Consider the following 17,577-nt stretch of genomic DNA (forward strand, 5'->3'; position numbering starts at 1 on the left):
GGAGTGGAGGGACAGAAGGTGGCCCAAAAGCCCTTTCCTCTGGGCTGGGAGCAGCGGGAGTGATGGTGGCCAGGACGCCCCTTCCTCTGGACCAAGAGCAGTGGGCCGGTGGCTCAGAAGTCCCTACCTCTGGGCCGGGAGCAGCAGGACTCAGTACCGTGTTCTGGTGGTTTGGTGTCCTCTGTGTCTTTGTAGTGTGGAACCAGGTGCCTGTACAGAGGTGCGGGGCGGGGGTCCAGTGGATTGTTGCTGGGGCACGGGCTGATTTGGCATGTTCTGCTCACCTCAGTAGGGCATGAATATTTTGTTTTCTTCATGTCATGTGCTAGTAACCACACCCATTGTTCTATTGCAAATATTTATTATGATGTATTTGTTCTGGCTTTTGGTCATCTTCCCTCTCCTCTTCTCCCTCACTTAGCACACTTACTGGCAGGTATTTTGAATATACACTGTATATGACTCCTCAATATATATCCACATCATTATTATAAACCTTTCCCTAGTCACTTTATAAAACAAAAAATGTTTGCTGGATCGTAACCTAATCTTTTCTCTTAAAGAAATTTTGATAGATACCTGTTACTCAAAGTCTTTCTCATTGTAGTATTTGACTTTGTAGTTGTTGGGCCATCTAACATCACAACTTTTGAATTTTCTGAGACTTCGCTCATCCTTTTTGTTTCTGCTTTTGAAAAGAAATCTGTGGCCGGGTATGTAGCTCAGTGATGCAGTGGCCTGGCAAGCACAAATTCCTGGTCAGCAAATGTCTACTGATTTCAGCTCTTTCTTCCAATAGCTTCTCGGTGTGACTGAAAACAAGCAAACATGCCACTAGAGTTCTTTGCCAGCATATTTCTCCAGAGCTAAAAGTGCACTGATGTGATTTACCATCCAATATTTCATAGACTGTGATATTAGCAAACATTTTGCCATTTTATTACCTGGATCACTATCTTTTCAGCCTGCTATATTAATTTTCTCACCATTAGTCCCTAGCACCTTAACAGTTAAGGCAAAACACTACATTTTAGGCTTTTATCTCTGCCTATTTTTCTTCTCATACTTCTTTTTGTCTTCCTCCTCCTCCTTCTTCCTCTTTCTTTGTTTTAATTAACCAGGATAGAGAAGACTATGCTGTAATTACAAACACCAGCAAAAATCAGAAATTGTATTATCTATCAAAGAACAAAATTATTATTCAGGCTAATGATTTTAATTTTCAAGTCTAGAATCAGACAGATCATCTAGACAGATCTAGCTCATTCCTTTAAATAAAATATGTGCTCTGAGGAACTGAGCAGAGAAGGTCAGTTTTATAGCTAGAAAAGGACTGAAGAAACAAAAAAACAAAGAAAGATACAAAAACCAAACAGTAGATTGATGATTTCAAAGTTGGTCTCCTTGCAAACAGGGAACTCAGAGAGAATAATAGAAAAATAACTTCTGAGGCGACATCAGGTTGTTTCAAGTTACCTGTTTTGTGTAATGATTAAGGCAGAGAATTTCATTATTGTGTCAACTGGAACTGTCCTGGTTGGGAAATTAAGCTGTTGTGCCTCAAATCCTGCTTTCTCAGAAGGTCAAACAGCTTAATTTCAGTTTGATGATGTGAAACTGCAGCATGAGTGATTTCACTTTGATTATTAGCCTGGACTGTTGGAGTTCAGTGTAGAAGCTTAGTCCAAAACAGTGACCTCCCATATTTTTTATTTAACCAAACTAACAAATGCATGGCATTTTGGTTGTCAAGAGAATTTTTTCATGCTTTTTATGTAATCTATCATCTTCTAACTTCCATCACTAAAATGTGGTTTCCTTGATAGTCATAAAAAGAGAGAGATTAAACATCAAGACATATTTGCCTATAGGAGTAGTTTTACTGACTTAGCCTTTAATTTTGCTTCTCAAAACAGCCCTAAAGTCAAGAGTGATGGCTCTGCAGTGATGTTGAAAATTTACAGGTGTAAATAGAATGCACGGTGAGCATCATGGTCTCTCACCCGCTAAATGTTATGAAGGATATGGTCCTGATCATATGGCCTGGGACAGTGAATGCCTTCAAGAATAATCAAGGAAGGAAATAATTCTCATTTGGAAAAATTTTTAGCATGTGAATCCTGTAAGATAATAATACATCTTTGTGTAGAGAACAGCTCCCTGGTAGAAAGGCAGATATTTATAGATAAAACAATTATCTGAAAATCATAAAACTACTCTGGACAATTTTGTGACTAGTGAGCCAATCTTCCCTCTGTAGACTTTGGAATATGAAACACAGACACTCCTTCACCTGAAAACACAAATAAAGGATAATGAAAGAAAGGAAAGAAGGAAATAAAAGAAAACAGGAAAAAGGAAAAGAAAAGAAAAAGAATGGAGACAGTGTCACCTGTATGGCAAGAGCCAAGTGTAAGGAATAATTATTTTCTGTTCAGAAAATGAAAATACAAGGTAATGAAAGCCTTGCAGCTTACAGTGTGCTTATAATAAGTGTTTCTTATAACAAGGAAGGTAAAGTGTGTCTCTTTTTTGCAAATCAGAAGATCCTGACTCTCACAAAGGGTACTAATGGTACATCATGGACTCATTTGTGCCCCTCTCCAAATTAGGGTATTGAAGCTTTAACCCCCAATGTGACTGTATTTGGAGGCAGGAGCTTTGATGAAATAACTAGTGTTAAATGTGGTCATAAGAAGACCTGATACTAAGAGCAAGAGACACCAGTTTGCTCCCTTTTCTTATTCTCCTTTTCTCCAGAAGACAGAAGAAAGGCCATGCAAAATCACAAGGAGAAGGCAACTGGCCATGGGTCAGATAGAGAGCCTCACCAGAAACTAACACAGGCAGCACTTCTACCTTGGACTTTCAACCTCCAGAAGTGGGAGAAAATAAATGTCTTTTGTTTAAACCACCCAGTTTGTGTCATCTTTTATGACACTTTTTAACCTGAGACAACTAATACAATACATATTTATAACTAAAATATATTGGTAGGAGCACTCTGTGCCTACAGTCTATTTTTTTTCTTCAACATAGAGACTGAACCTTGGGCTTCACACATACTCGGCAAATGCTCTATCATTGAGCCACATCCCCAGCATTTTTAAGAACTGTATTTTGAGACAGCTCTCTCTGTTCCCCAATGGGTGGCTTCTTGATTGTGATCCTCCTACTTCAGCATCTCCTGTACTGCCACATCTGCCTTTTCTGTCTTTATGTTTTCACTTCCATCAAATATTTGTTGTTTTTTTTCTTTTTCCTTTGACACCTTATAGCAGTATAATGGTTTTAAGATGAACAAAGACAATCCCTAAACTTTATAAATTAGTAACACTAACAACACTTAACAAACATGAATATTATTAAAATTTTAATAATCCTTATGGATGCTGATGTGGAAAATTGAAGCAATAATATGGACCAATAGCCCTTAGTAATTAAAACAAATGTAATAACTTTTTGTTCATTGCATAATTTTTGCAAGCTTTTATCTAAAACTATTTTTGTATGCTTTTTCTATTAGTAGTAGATATTAAATTTACTTTAAAAATCTGAGCACTTATTATATATGACAGTTCTAAATATTTAGGAGTCATCAGTCAAAAAAGGAGACAAATTTCTGTCCTCAAGGGTATAGGTTAACAATGAAAGGTAATAAGTATAAATATGCCAAAGGTCTAGTGTGCTATGTTGTGATACATACTATTATACTGGAAGGGAGGCTTGGATGAGAGCAGTTCCAATTTACACACAGATGACATTTGACGACAAAACCAAGGGAAGGTATGAGACAGATATCACCTATCTAAGGGGAAGATCATTCCAGCCAGAGGGAAAAGCTGTGGGTATATTTAGACAGCTTTATTTAAGGTCAGAGCAAAAGAGGGAAAGTGATAAGGCCAAAGCAATGGGAGATGTGACCAGAAAGGTGACTGTAAGGGTTTTGGTTAATTGAAGGATCTGTCTTTTGCCCTTCAAGAGATGAAAGCCATGGAATAGGTTGAGCAAAGCTATGGCATGACCTGACTTATATTTTAATAAGATTATTCTGGCTGCTCCAATGAGAATGTACTGAAAGAAGGCAAAGAAATAGGCTAGCTGCAAGATTATTTCGATAACTAAGGAGAGATAATGGTGACTTTGTTTAGGCGCATTGTGATTAAGGTATTGAAAAGTTGTCTGATTCTGGATATATTATTTCAAAGATAGAATCACTAGGACTTATTGATGCAATGGATATAAAGATGATTAAAGGGTATCTCTGAGGTTATTGGTCTCAACAAGTATAAAGAGGAGGGGTCTTTAACTGAGATGGAGTAGGTTGGTGTGAGAGGGTCACACATACATTGGAGTCAAGGAAGAGGAGAAGTTTTCAATGGTCATAGGTGTGCATGTGGAGATGGTAAGTAGGTAGTTTGATACATGAGGGAATAAATAGTTGGAAGTTCCTAGTAAATAGAAGATAATTAAAGCCTTAGACACAGATGATAGCATAAAAGGAAAATTGTGTAGAATAAGTAAGAGGAAAAATTCAAAGAATTAGCTGTGTGGCTCAATTGATTCTGATTAGACACAGAAACTTCCATGAATCAATTGTTTTACTTCAGTACTTCTTGATTTTATTTATATAGTACATCCAAACAAATTTATAGAATAACTCTGGACATTTACTGCTTTATTTAATAAATATGTTTTTTATTGAATCAAAAGCATGGTTTTATGTTTTAATTGATTTTACTATATCTCCTTTTTAGGATATGGATGATTTTTATAAGTTTAGACTTAAAATTTTTTGGAACTTTCTAAAGTAGCTTTATTTTATACACTTTCAGTCTTTGTCATTACATATTATCAAATCTATTATTGATATTTCTGAATATCATTATGTGGTAACACCTGATGATTGCACTTTTTAAGACAGAAATACCCATAGTCCAATACTATCAAGCAAAGAAGTACCTAACACATCATAAAACCAGCTACAAGAATAGTCCTTGTTACATTTAGGCATATAAATATCATTGTTAGGTGAAGAGAGAGATTTAAAGGAAGAGAGGATCGATGAATATAAAAATGGATACAATTGGAAAGAGGTGGTTTTTATCTAATTATAACTATTTGGAAGAAAAGAACCTGAACTACTCAAGACCTATGTGTTAGTTTTTCATCACTCTAAGAAAATACCTGAGATAATTAACTTACAAAGAGAAATGGTTATCATGGTTTACAGTTTTTGTGCCTCCAGTCCATGTTTGATTGGCCTTGCTGTTATGGGCCTGTACTGAAGAAGAAGAGAGCAAAGAAACAGAGCCATAGACTGAAGCTCACAATGTCCTTCAAGACCATGTCCCTAATCCAATTCCTTCCCTCTAGGCTTCACCTTTTAAAGGTTCCAACACCTCCCAAACTTTTTAACACACAGATCTTTAGGGGACCTCCAAGATCCCTAACTTTAGTAGGTGCTTTTAAAATAGATGATTGTAACTATATAACATAATTCACAACAGTGACCACTGCCTTAGTCTATCTGGGCTGCTATAACAAAATATCTGAGACTGGGTACTTGGTAATGAAGAGAAATTTATTTAGTTTACAATTCTCATGGCTAGAATATCAAATAGTATTGCTCCAGTATCTGGCAAGGGCCACCTTAGCTGTATGAACACATGGCAGATGAGATTTCATAGATGGAATGTGCGCAAGAGTGGTAAGCATTACATGAGAAAAATAGCAAGGTGTAGATCTATCTTGCTTTATAACATCCTGATCTCAGAGAAACCAAGCCAGCTCCCGTGAGATCTAACTCACTCCAAAAGACCAATGTTAATCCCTATATGAGAATGGTCATAGATTATTTGCTTCTTACTAGGCCCTGCTCGCTAAAGGTTTCACTAATTTTCAATACTGTGGTACTGGGGAAGGAAGCTGCACCATGCATTTTGACAGAGAAAAAAAACCCCAAAAAACTAAAAACAGCTGTGACATTGTAACTGTTCTATTGAGTTGTAAAATTGTAAATCCTTATATCCTCCTATTCATGCATTTACAGGTAAATATGAGGAGAAAATCTGGAGCAATCTTTTTTTAACCAGGCTATTATTGTGCAATGTATATTTGGTAATGGGCTGCTTGAAGTCAAATTTAATGTTACACAGAGTGTCTTGACAGGTAATTGAAAATATTACTAAATGGCTATGGATTCACTGATTGATTTATCCATTAATGTTTTGAGTAACCTAAGTGTGCTCAACAGTATTCTAGGTGCAAAATATTTTGCAGTGAACAAGTCATACAAAGTTCTGTTCTCAAGAACCTTGCCATATTGTCAATAGACAAATGGATAATTTCAGATGTGTTGTATGTTAAAAAGTAAACAAGATAGATGATAAGCAATGTGTTTTAAAGAAAGAATTGAAGAGATCTAAATTATGTAAACAATGAAATGATTTATTACCTATTCACATTGAAATAAAATTATTACAGAGAAAGGAGACAGCAGGTGTAATAGATGTAAATGTTTTCGTTTATTAAATATTTACATGATACTAGATACTAGATATCATAGTTAAAATAATAGTATTCTAAACCTTCAAAATCTTATAATGTACTGTTTCAATGAACATGCTTGTCCAGCTTTAATACACAATATTAAGAACTAATTACCAGAACACAAAAGAATTCTGAGTTGAACGCTGAAGAATAATTTTTTATTAAAGTAAAAGTCTCGTGGTCATTCATTTGGAATATCTAGGATTATCATTCCTGGTGTGGGTTTTTTGGGGGAATTTGTTGTTATTTATTCTCCTTTACATTGCAACTTGAATCTTTACATTGTGGAATATTTTCTGTGTCCTTTGCTAGTCATGTTATCCCCTTTTATGTCCTGTAAACTGAACTTCATGGAGATGCTGTTCTCTTGATATACTTTTTTTGAGTATTTTCTGTTTGTGACAGAATACAGTTCACTAACTTGTCCTTTCCTCAGTATTATCTGTTTCTATTTCCTGTTTTAGGTTTTAAAAATACAGTTTCCTTTAGAATATTTTTGAACTAATGGAACAGTTGTGGTGATAGTATAGAGAATCTTCATATGCCCACATCCATTTTCAAAACTATTAACACCTCATGTTAGTAAGGTGCATTTGTAACAGTGTATAGGTCAATATTTAAACATAATTAACTAACATCTATATTTTATTTACATTATTTTGGTATTAGTCCATTTTTTTCTGATCCACAATTCCATTCAGTAGTATTGGGCATAATGACCCATACCTATATTCTGGCACTCTGGGAGGCTGATGCATGAGGATCTCAAATTTGAGCCCAATATGGGCAATTTACTAACTTAGCCAGGCTCTGTTTCAAAAAATGTTTTTCTTTAAAGTTGTTTAAAGAAAAAAAGTCCTCCATCTTCTTCTCTCTAGCCTTGCTCTTCTCTTCTTCCCTTCACTTTTCCTTCAGTCTTCTAATTTCTGGACTTCTTTCAAGTGAAAATAGTGATATTTATAATAATAATAATAATGAAGGAAAATTACTTAAGCAAGGAAATTTACATTGTTCCTATTGACTTCTGTTGCCAGATTAAATAAAGTGCCATTGAAAATCTGCAGATGGAGACTATATCCAGCCTCTTTGGAGGTAAAGAAAGAAGAATTTATTTTGTTATTTGTCAAAGAAGCTCATCGTACTTTGAATATTAGGCAACTAAGTTTATAACAAACTGATTATCTACTAGAAAAGAAACACTCAAAAATGTATGGAATTCAGGAGTAGATTGTAGAACACTGAGCTTTTAAAGGGAATGGTTTTGTGATATTCCCACTTTTAGTCATCTGCTTCCACACAGAGGATGTTTGGCCTTACTAGTTGAAAGGGTCAAGTGTCTGAAAAAGACAGGACAGAGATTTGTGCTGGTCCTGAGCTCACATCCACGACAGTGAAAATTAGAATTCAATTTTTTTTTTTTTTTGGTACGGGGGATCGAACTCAGGACCTTGCGCTTGTGAGGCAGGCGCCAGAACCACTGAGCTAATTCCCTGGCTCCTTGAATTCAATTTTTAGATAGATTCTAAGAAACTATAGGGATAGAGACCCATAGGCAGGGAGAGATGAGAGGACCACCCCTCCCCAAGGAGTTCAGATAGCTGGCAGAACAGGCTTAACTACCCATGAAAAGCTGACAGTCTGCTGAGGTTGTACCTCCTCTTCATGCTGTATCCTGCAAAACTTGGTTTGCTAAGATCAAATGGAAAAAAAAAACCTTGGCCCTAAGATATAAAGGGCCCCTGAAAAGACCCTTCCCTGTTGTCCCTAGTAACAGCTAAGTTAATCATTAATCAATCAAGTAGTGTCACCCTCAGCCCAGAGGCAAGATAGGGCCCAACTACAATAAAACCAGCATCTTGAGCCCCCCTTCAACGATGGCTCTGTTTCAGGCACCTCTGCCTGTCTCTCTGCGAGAAGGCAGCTGTACTCCTGTGTGCTTGCTGAATAAAAGTACAACTTTGCTTCTATGCTTTCAGTCTCTATCTGATTCTTCCACAACCTTCTGCGTCATCGGGAGAGTCAGGCCCCGGACAGGGGGGACTCTCCACCTGTCTCTGCCTGTGACAAAACTGTGCATATTCTATACTTTTTCTTTATTATGATGATTGCTATTTGATAGGACAGACAAAGTACTGTGAAGCATTATGTGAACCTGACATCTTTCTGAGCTTAGGTCTGTCTTTGTTTTCCTGCATCATACCCCTCTGAACTTTTGTCAATTTTATCTTAATCTACAATGAAGCAGAAACAATACTGCAGGTACAAATAGCACATTTTTTTGACAAGAATGTTTTTATATTATTTTCTTTCTGTTTTAGCTTATGTAATCATTATTACCATTTTAGCCTCTGAATCATATTGAGACTTTAAAGGTGAATCTTAGGACCCATTTTTGAATTTAAAGTTTATTAATTAAAATTTTATTAGCAGTTCCCCAAGATGCCTTCTCAACTGGCTTAAATTTGATTTGGATGTAGCTTCCAGCTTTCTTCCCTGAGCAATTCAATTAGCCAATATTTACTAACCAATCACTCTGCACTACACAGAATTCTATGAATTGATAGAACAAAAACAAGACTGACAAATTGCTTCTCTTAAAGGGACTTTACATTCCAGAGGGATAATCTACAATAAACAAATAAACATACCTATATAATACAATACAGAAAGTGCTACTATTGAGAAAGGAAACTCAGTTTTAGAAGACAGACCAACAGCAACAGGTTCATTTGTGTGCACAGTTGTCTCTGAGGAGAAGCCATCTGAGCAAAGACCTGCATGAGGAGCATGATGAGTCACACACAAACTTCAGAATGTTCTAGGCAGAAAGAAATTCAATTTGAAAGACTCCAGGTGAAGTGTTGCTTGCTTTTTTTTTTATTGGTACATTTACATTTATCATTTACATTTATCATTTATCATTGTACCTGTACATGATGTATCTTAGTTCTTATTTTTTTCCCCATTACCTGTGAGCCCTTCACCCCATCCATGACATCACTGGTCATTCAAGAGATGCAGATGAAAACAACACTGAGATTCCACCTCACCCCAGAAAGAATGGCTGCTATCAAGAAATCAAGAAACCAACCAATAACAAATGCTGGCGGGGGTGTGGAGAGAAAGGAACCCTTCTCCATTGTTGGTGGGAGTGCAGACTGGTGCAACCACTGTGGAAATCAGTATGGAGATACCTCAAAGAACTAGGGCTAGAGGTCCCATTTGACTCAGCTATTCCCCTGCCTTTATTGAAATACAAAAAACAAAAGAAGCTTCTTTATCACATTGAAAAAGAGGCAGTCATTGTTCAGATCATAGAAGGACATGAGATATGGGTACAGTGATTTCTAATATTTGAATCTCATGTTTAATAATTATATAACCTTTGATGACCTCTTTGAGTCTCAGTTCCTTGTCTGCACAATCTACTGAAATTCTGTATCTATTGTGAGTCGTGGAGAAGGATGTCAACTGAGGACCTAGATGCTGGTTATGTCTTCTTACTTGATCACTGTGATGATTACAGAGACATTTGTGAGCAATTATGATTATGCATTTTCCTCATGCTATACTTCAATTATCTTTTAAAAATATTTTATTACACAACTAAACAAGATAATGCAAACATGTAGAGTGTCAGCCCAAGGAGCTGATATATGTTGGCTGGAACATAGGTCATCTCTATTCCCTTTTAATCCACTTTTATTTCTAACCCAGCAATTTTAGAGATTGCTTCTAGTTTACTTTTGTTTTTGAAAGAGCTGATTATATATTAAACAAATTTATTTCAGAAAAAATCCAAAACAAGACCATGTGCTCAATGATAAAAAAACAGTAAAAAATAAAACAAACTTTACTATCCCACTAACGGCTGCCAACCTCATCAAAAATTCTACTCCTCTTTTCACTTTCTTCTAAGACATATTTTTTAAGAGAATAGTTTTATCTCATTTTTAGACATATTTGTTTAACTTTTTCACTTTCTTCAAATTTTTTGTCTATTAAAAAAAGCAAAAGGTAGTAGAGTACATGCAGAATCCTTTAAGGAATGAATCTGAGGGAAAGGCTATAAGTTACCAATGGTCCTTTTAGAGTTCTCTTTTTAAAAATTACTCCTCAGTATTTTTGAACACCCATTGTTTTTATCTTGCTTTTGCAAATAATATTCTGCATTTGTTGTTATGGTGATTCATCTATCATTTTTAGTAGGATTTAGAAATTGCTTGTTTACTTTTCTACCTTCATTCCCTCCTTCCTTCTCTCCTCTTTCTCCCTTTCCTCTTTCCTTTCTTTTCTCTCCCATTCCTTCATTCTCCTCCTCTATTCCTCCATCCATTCTTTTCTGGCTCTCCTTTTCTAAGTTATTAACAGCTTTTCCTTTTGCTATCTCTTGATATAACTTGTGTGTTCAGTACCAGGAGTACTGAAATATCCTCTTTAGTATTGTAAGACAGAAGAGGTGTGATCATTAGTTTTACAACCACAGCCATAGAATGCCTGTGGGTGCCTGAATCTTCTCCTTTCAACTCCCTCACTTTAAGAAATCATTCTATCCCTGAAGACTCTATGTTATTTATTGAAGATACTGATCTCAACCCACAGGCAAAAAAAACAAAAAAAACAACTATTTACTTCCCGTAACTGAACAAACCATTTCAGATTTGTCTGCATGCTGTTTTGTTTGTTTTGTAGAACTGAGGATTGCTGCAGGGCCTCAGACTGAGCTACACCGGCAGACTTTTTTATTTATTTATTGTTTTCATTTTGAGATAAGGCATGCTAAGCTTCCCAGGGTGACCTCAAATTTACAATCCTCCTGCCTCATTCAGCCTTCCAAATAAGTGGGATTGCAAAAGTGTGCCACTGCACCTTACTACTGGTAGAAGTCTAGGTGACTGCAACAGAGCAGGGTGTTTACTTAAGAAGGAGATCTTTACATATTGTAGAAGGTATCTAGAGTCAGCCGTAAATCTTAACATGGGCAAAGGACAATTTAAATGAGCAACTTCAAGGAATATCTATTGGTACCATTGTATCTCTCCTGTTTGACTATCCTGACCTAAACTGAATCTGAGTCCCAAATTCACTTAAATCATTTGTTTTAGTGTCTCAGAAAAATTAGGGCTTACTTGTTAGAGTAATTATTTTAAATTTATCTGGCTAAAAATTCTTGCAGGCACTATGTTCTTTATCTGTTCTCGCATTTATTTTCCTGTTTAGCCCCCAAACTTGCTTGTGTTAAGAATGAAAAAAAGACTCTACAGTGCTCAATACAGAGACAGATTCAAAATAAATCTGTGATTAAAATTCTTGAATACTAAAAAATTGTACATTTTATAAGGTCAGCGCCATTTAGTGGATAAACTTTGCTTGAGAGCACCACCCAAGAACATTACATGTGCTTTATGTTAATTTATCTTGACTTGGTATCCCTGAGAATTTATCTGGGAAGATGGATCTCCAAATTATCTGCCTCCTAAGGTCCCTAAGTAGCTGGGACTCAGGCCACAGATGGACAGTATTCTAGTCAGCGGTCAGAGATAATGAAACCCAGAAGAATCATATTCAACAGAGAGTTAAAATTTTCAGGAACTGAATGTTTGTTTGTTTGTTTGTTTTTATCTCATTTATGCTCTTCCAATATAGATATTGTTTTATAGATGTATTCTTATTATCACAGAAATTCTTCATATATATTATAATATGTCACAATTAGACCAAGTGTACTTTAAAATTGTACTGGCCTCATTGAAAATTTTTAATATATGCAAAAATATTTGTTTTAGAAGTTACAAGGAAAAATCTCTTTATAATTGAATAAGCATGTTTTCAAGTGGTATGAAGATATCCAAAATGCAATTCTGCCTCAATATAGCTATAGTAATGAACAGTTGTGACCATCTCCAATTAAAAAAAAACAAAAATCTAAAGGCAATTTGGATATAGATTAGGAATAACTAATTTACCAGTTTTACTTTTTCCTTTATTGTTGGCTTTATTTCACAATATCTCTTCCTGCTTGTTGTGCTTTCAAACTACTAAATACTACTCCCTTCTGCAGAGTCCCTATTTCCCATTTCCATCACTCAATCATCCTCAGCCTTTGGTTATGTCCCCATATCATCATTTTCCTGAAACTTTGCTATAAAAGGATAGTAACCATGGGAGACAGTTTTTAATATATTACCTGGCTTTCTGTTAGAGGCAATTATTTAGATTTCTCTGAACCCTTACAAGGGGTCTGTACATTTAAGATGGATTTGAATAGTACTGAGAGTTTAATCCCAATTTAGCTGGCCAATATCAATTAATACATGCAAACAGATCCTTCTTCTTCTGAAGTATGAATCAGAAAACAAACAATCAAATAGAGAAGCATGATGTAACAGACCTGGAAATAACGTAGCTGTACCTGAGAATTCAGAGAACAACACATGACATAGAAATACCCTTGCTAATGGTTATATATTGTTTCTAACAAAGACTGATTGCATTTGTAAACAATAAAAGAATCTATTCATCAGGTATTTTAGAGAAAGTTTCAACACTTAAATAGAGGAATTTAGGCCACTATCGGGTTGGTTCGACCATAATGGGTCTCAGTTCACCCTTAGGATATCTTCACTGAAGGAGGTTAACATGGGACAGATGGCAGAATTGATTGCCCTCATTACAGCAAGTTACTTTGGAAAGACAAGAGTATTTATGTGCCACAGGAAGGAGTAAAACCTTGGCCCATGATCTTGTGATGTTTTAGAAGACTGAAGCAGAAGACCCTATCTGAAATGGATTCTGCCTCAAGGTCAAGTTCTCATCTTCCTGTGACTCATGCTTCAGAAGGTCTGAAATTGAGCCCAGAAGAGAGACAACTAGTTTCTTTTGAGAGAAAGTTTGTGAATTTCAGGATGAGCAGATATTTGAGACTCGAAAGGAGTGGTTTTTGGAATGGAAGTGTAAAATAGAAGTACCTGAGTCTCCAGAATATGAAAAGTGTCAGTTACATACTGGGACTAAGGTTTCTTGTGCAATCATCAGCATTCAGTTTTAGATTTGCAAAAGCCTTAACCTTTCAGGGTCACTGTGGTATACAAAAGCATAGAGTTAGGGGAACAGCAAATATGACTGACATGTTTGTTTGCTTGCATTTCATTGAAGAAGTTATGGATGCTGATCACAGGAAAGACCTCTTATGTCTGGAGGAGAAAGCCTCAGAAGGGAGAAAATGGAGCTCCAGATGTAGGGAAAGGAGAGATTTCATTTTTGAAAAAGTTAAAAACAATTTCAGCCTGAGAAAGAAGAGACTCACCTCAAAATCACTTAAAATTAGAAACATAATTGTTAGAACTTTCATAATATCAACAGAACAGGTTCCCAAACGGCCAGAAAAACTCATAAGAAACAAGCCCCGGATCACAAAGAAATTTTATATTCTCTGTTACTTTCAATTTGGTCTTTCTCTGAAATACAAATAGCTTCTGAGTATTAATTTTGGTTTACCATGCCAAAGGAGTTGGAGGGTTGGAGGAATGGGATAAAAGAGAATTGAGATGTTATGTACTTCTATAAATGCCTCACAATAAAAGTAATCATTGTATACTAAAAATATGTACCAATAAAAATACATATTTAAAGTAAAACTTAAAAAAGAAATATTGAGAAATATAATATTCTGCAAACAAAAGGACTAAGAAAGCTAATATAGGAAAAAGAAAAGTTCTTAAAAAGATTCTAAGTTACTATTTTTATAGAGATTAAATGAAAATGGCAACAACAAAAATTACCAACCAGCACTTTTGAGATTCAAAATCTCAAATGTTTTTTGGAATTCAAGAATTGACATAAGGGGCAGGGGATTTAGCTCAGTGGTGGCCCACCTGCCCAGGAAGCACAAAGTCCTGACTTCCATTCTTGGTAAAAAAAAAAAAAAAAAAAAAAAATTGACATAAAAGACAACTACTAAAATAGAAGCTTAAATTGAAGAATTATAACACAATACAAATCACCAAGCAGAACTGAATAATAAGAAGGCAAAAGATAGCCAGCGTCGAGGGACGCCACGTGGTCTTGGGCTTCTGGGCAGCCCCCAGCGCAGTGCAGTATGGGCAAACATGGCTGCTTCCGGTCTCCCTCCCACCCCGGCGCTGGCCTGACTTTGGCCAATGCCCAGTGCACTTCGCACTCCGTCCTCAGCCCTCCTGTGCGGCAGCCGAAGAGGTTACTTCAGCCTTTCTCTCCGTCTGTCCGTGCCGCGTTATGGAGAAGAACTCGAGCTGCAAGAGCCTTGGTTCCCAGCCTGTGGTGGTTCGACCGCCCAGCGTGGACTCCCTGTCCAGTTAATGTGTTAAGAGCCATTGGCATTTGAAGATCATCAGAAGTGAAGATAAAACATCTCAAAAATTATAATTGCCTCCACTTCTCATTCAGCGAATTCAGAACATACAAAATCAGCTTCTGTTATATCATCAGATTCCATTTCAACTTCTGCAGACAACTTTTCTCCTGATTTGAGGGTCCTGAGAGAGTCTAACAAATTAGCAGAAATGGAAGAACCACCCTTGCTTCCAGGAGAAAATATTAAAGACATGGCCAAAGACGTAATTTACATATGTCCATTCACTGGTGCTGTTCGAGGAACACTGTCACGACTTACAGGTTATATTTCAAAAGCATGGAACGGGACCCTCCATTTGTTTTAGATGCTTCTCTTGGTGTGATACGTAGAGTAGAAAAAAATTGGTGGTGCTTCTAGTGGAGGTGAAAATTCCTATGGATTAGAAACCATGTGCAAAGATATTAGGAATTTGCGATTTGCTCATAAACCTGAGGGGCGAACAAGAAGATCCATATTTGAGAATCTGATGAAATATGCATTTCCTGTCTCTAATAACCTGCCTCTTTTTGCTTTTGAATACAAAGAAATATTCCCAGAAAACAGATGAAAGCTATATGACCCTCTTTTGGAGTATAGAAGGCAGGGAATTCCAAATGAAAGCTGGAGAATAACAAAGATAAATGAACGATATGAACTTTGTGATACATATCCTGCACTCTTGGTTGTGCCAACAAATATTCCTGATGAAGGATTAAAGAGAGTGGCATCCTTCAGGTCAAGGGGGGCTGTATCCCAGTTTTATCATGGATTCATCCTGAAAGTCAAGCCACAGTCACACAATGTAGCCAGCCCATGGTAGGAGTGAGTGGAAAGCAAAGTAAAGATGAAAAATACCTTCAAGGTATCATGGATTCCAATGCCCAATTGCACAAAATCTTTATATTTGATGCCCAACCAAGTGTTAATGCTGTTGCCAATAAGGCAAAGAGTGAAGGTTATGAAAGTGAAGATGCTTATCAAAATCCAGAGCTAGTTTTTCTGGATATCCACAATATTCATGTTATGAGAGAGTCATTATGAAAACTTAAGGAGATTGTGTATCCAAATATTGAAGAAACTCATTGGCTGTCTAACTTGGAATCTACACACTGGCTAGAGCTTATTAAACTTATTGCAGGGGCTCTTAGGATTGCTGACAAGGTAGAGTCAGGGAAGACTTCTGTGGTGGTACATTGCAGTGATGGTTGGGATCGTACAGCTCAGCTAACTTCCCTTGCTATGCTCATGTTAGATGGATACTATCGAACCATCTGAGGATTTGAAGTCCTTGTGGAAAAAGGGTGGCAAAGCTTTGGAAATCAATTCCAACTAAGAATTGGCCATGGAGATAAGAACCATGCAGATGCAGACAGATCACCTGTTTTCCTTCAGTTTATTGGCTGTGTCTGGCAAATGACAAGACAGTTTCCTACCGCATTTGAATTCAATGAGTATTTTCTCATTACCATTTTGGACCACCTATATAGCTGTTTATTTGGAACATTTTTCTGTAACAGTGAACAGCAGAGAGGAAAAGAGAATCTTCCTAAAAGGACTGCGTCATTGTGGTCTTATATAAATACCCAGTTGGAAGACTTTACTAATCCTCTCTATGGGAACTATTCCAATTATGTCCTTTATCCAGTAGCCAGCATGCACCACCTAGAGCTCTGGGTGAGATATTACATAAGGTAGAATCCACGGATGAAACCACAGGAACCTACTCACAGCAGATATAAAGAACTTCTTGCTAAATGAGCAGAGCTTCAGAAAAAAGTGGAAGAAGTACAAAGAGAAATTTCCAACCGATCAACCTCATCCTCAGAGAGAGACAGTTCTCCTGCACATTATGTCACTCCTGTCCAAACTGTTGTATGAAAGAACTATTAGATTAGGGGCATCATCGCTATGAACTCTTCATTACAGTGGCAGCTTTATGAGTAGAAATTCTTCATATTTGAACACATTTACAAGAGAAAAAGTTCAGATACTTTATTTTGTCTAAGATGAGTTTAGAACTATGGCAATATGTGTGGCTCCATTTGTAATTATACGATTATGACACTCATCTTATGTCACCCAAAAGATATTAAAATATTTCAACTCTGGATACATAGTGGGAAATACTTTGGGATCTGGATAAGAGCAAAATACAAACAACTTTAGAAATATAACACTGGATGGAAGAAAGCTCACTGCACAGAGAAATGTTTTCAGACCAAATTGATATTGAAATTTTGTGATATATTGCCTTGCTGTATGACAGATTAAAATTATATAATATTCCTTTAAAAAAAAAAAGAAGGCAAAAGACATAGAAAATGGTTTAATATGATCCCAAATCGGTCATGAATCCAGATAAAAGGAAAAAAAGAATACAGGAAAAGAAAAACAATATCCAAAGTATTTGAATCTTGAGATTTAAATTTTCCCAAGTAAGAGGCCTGTAAATGTGTTATTAATATCTATACACATCTTCATAAAATTTTAGTTTCTAAGATAAAGAGAAAAGTCTTCAGTAGAAAAAAATACAAAAGAAATGATCTACAAAGAAACAATAATTGTATTGGTAACAGACTTTTGTAGAAATGTTCTAGAAAGAAACAAGAATTGGAGAACCACCCACAGTGCCGAAGAGGTGAGCCTTCCAGGCC

General features: G+C 36.4%; 1 pseudogene; it reads left to right on the plus strand.

Annotated features, from left to right (window-relative positions):
- The first annotated feature begins 14,805 nt into the window (after window positions 1-14,805).
- LOC101715632 (phosphatidylinositol-3,5-bisphosphate 3-phosphatase MTMR2-like) lies at window positions 14,806-16,814 on the plus strand (annotated as a pseudogene).
- Window positions 16,815-17,577: the final 763 nt, after the last annotated feature.

This window comes from Heterocephalus glaber, unplaced genomic scaffold (assembly GCF_053883595.1).
Source record: "Heterocephalus glaber isolate CG9 unplaced genomic scaffold, H.glaber_assembly_v1.0 deba00000347, whole genome shotgun sequence".
NCBI classification, from domain to species: Eukaryota; Metazoa; Chordata; class Mammalia; order Rodentia; family Bathyergidae; genus Heterocephalus; species Heterocephalus glaber.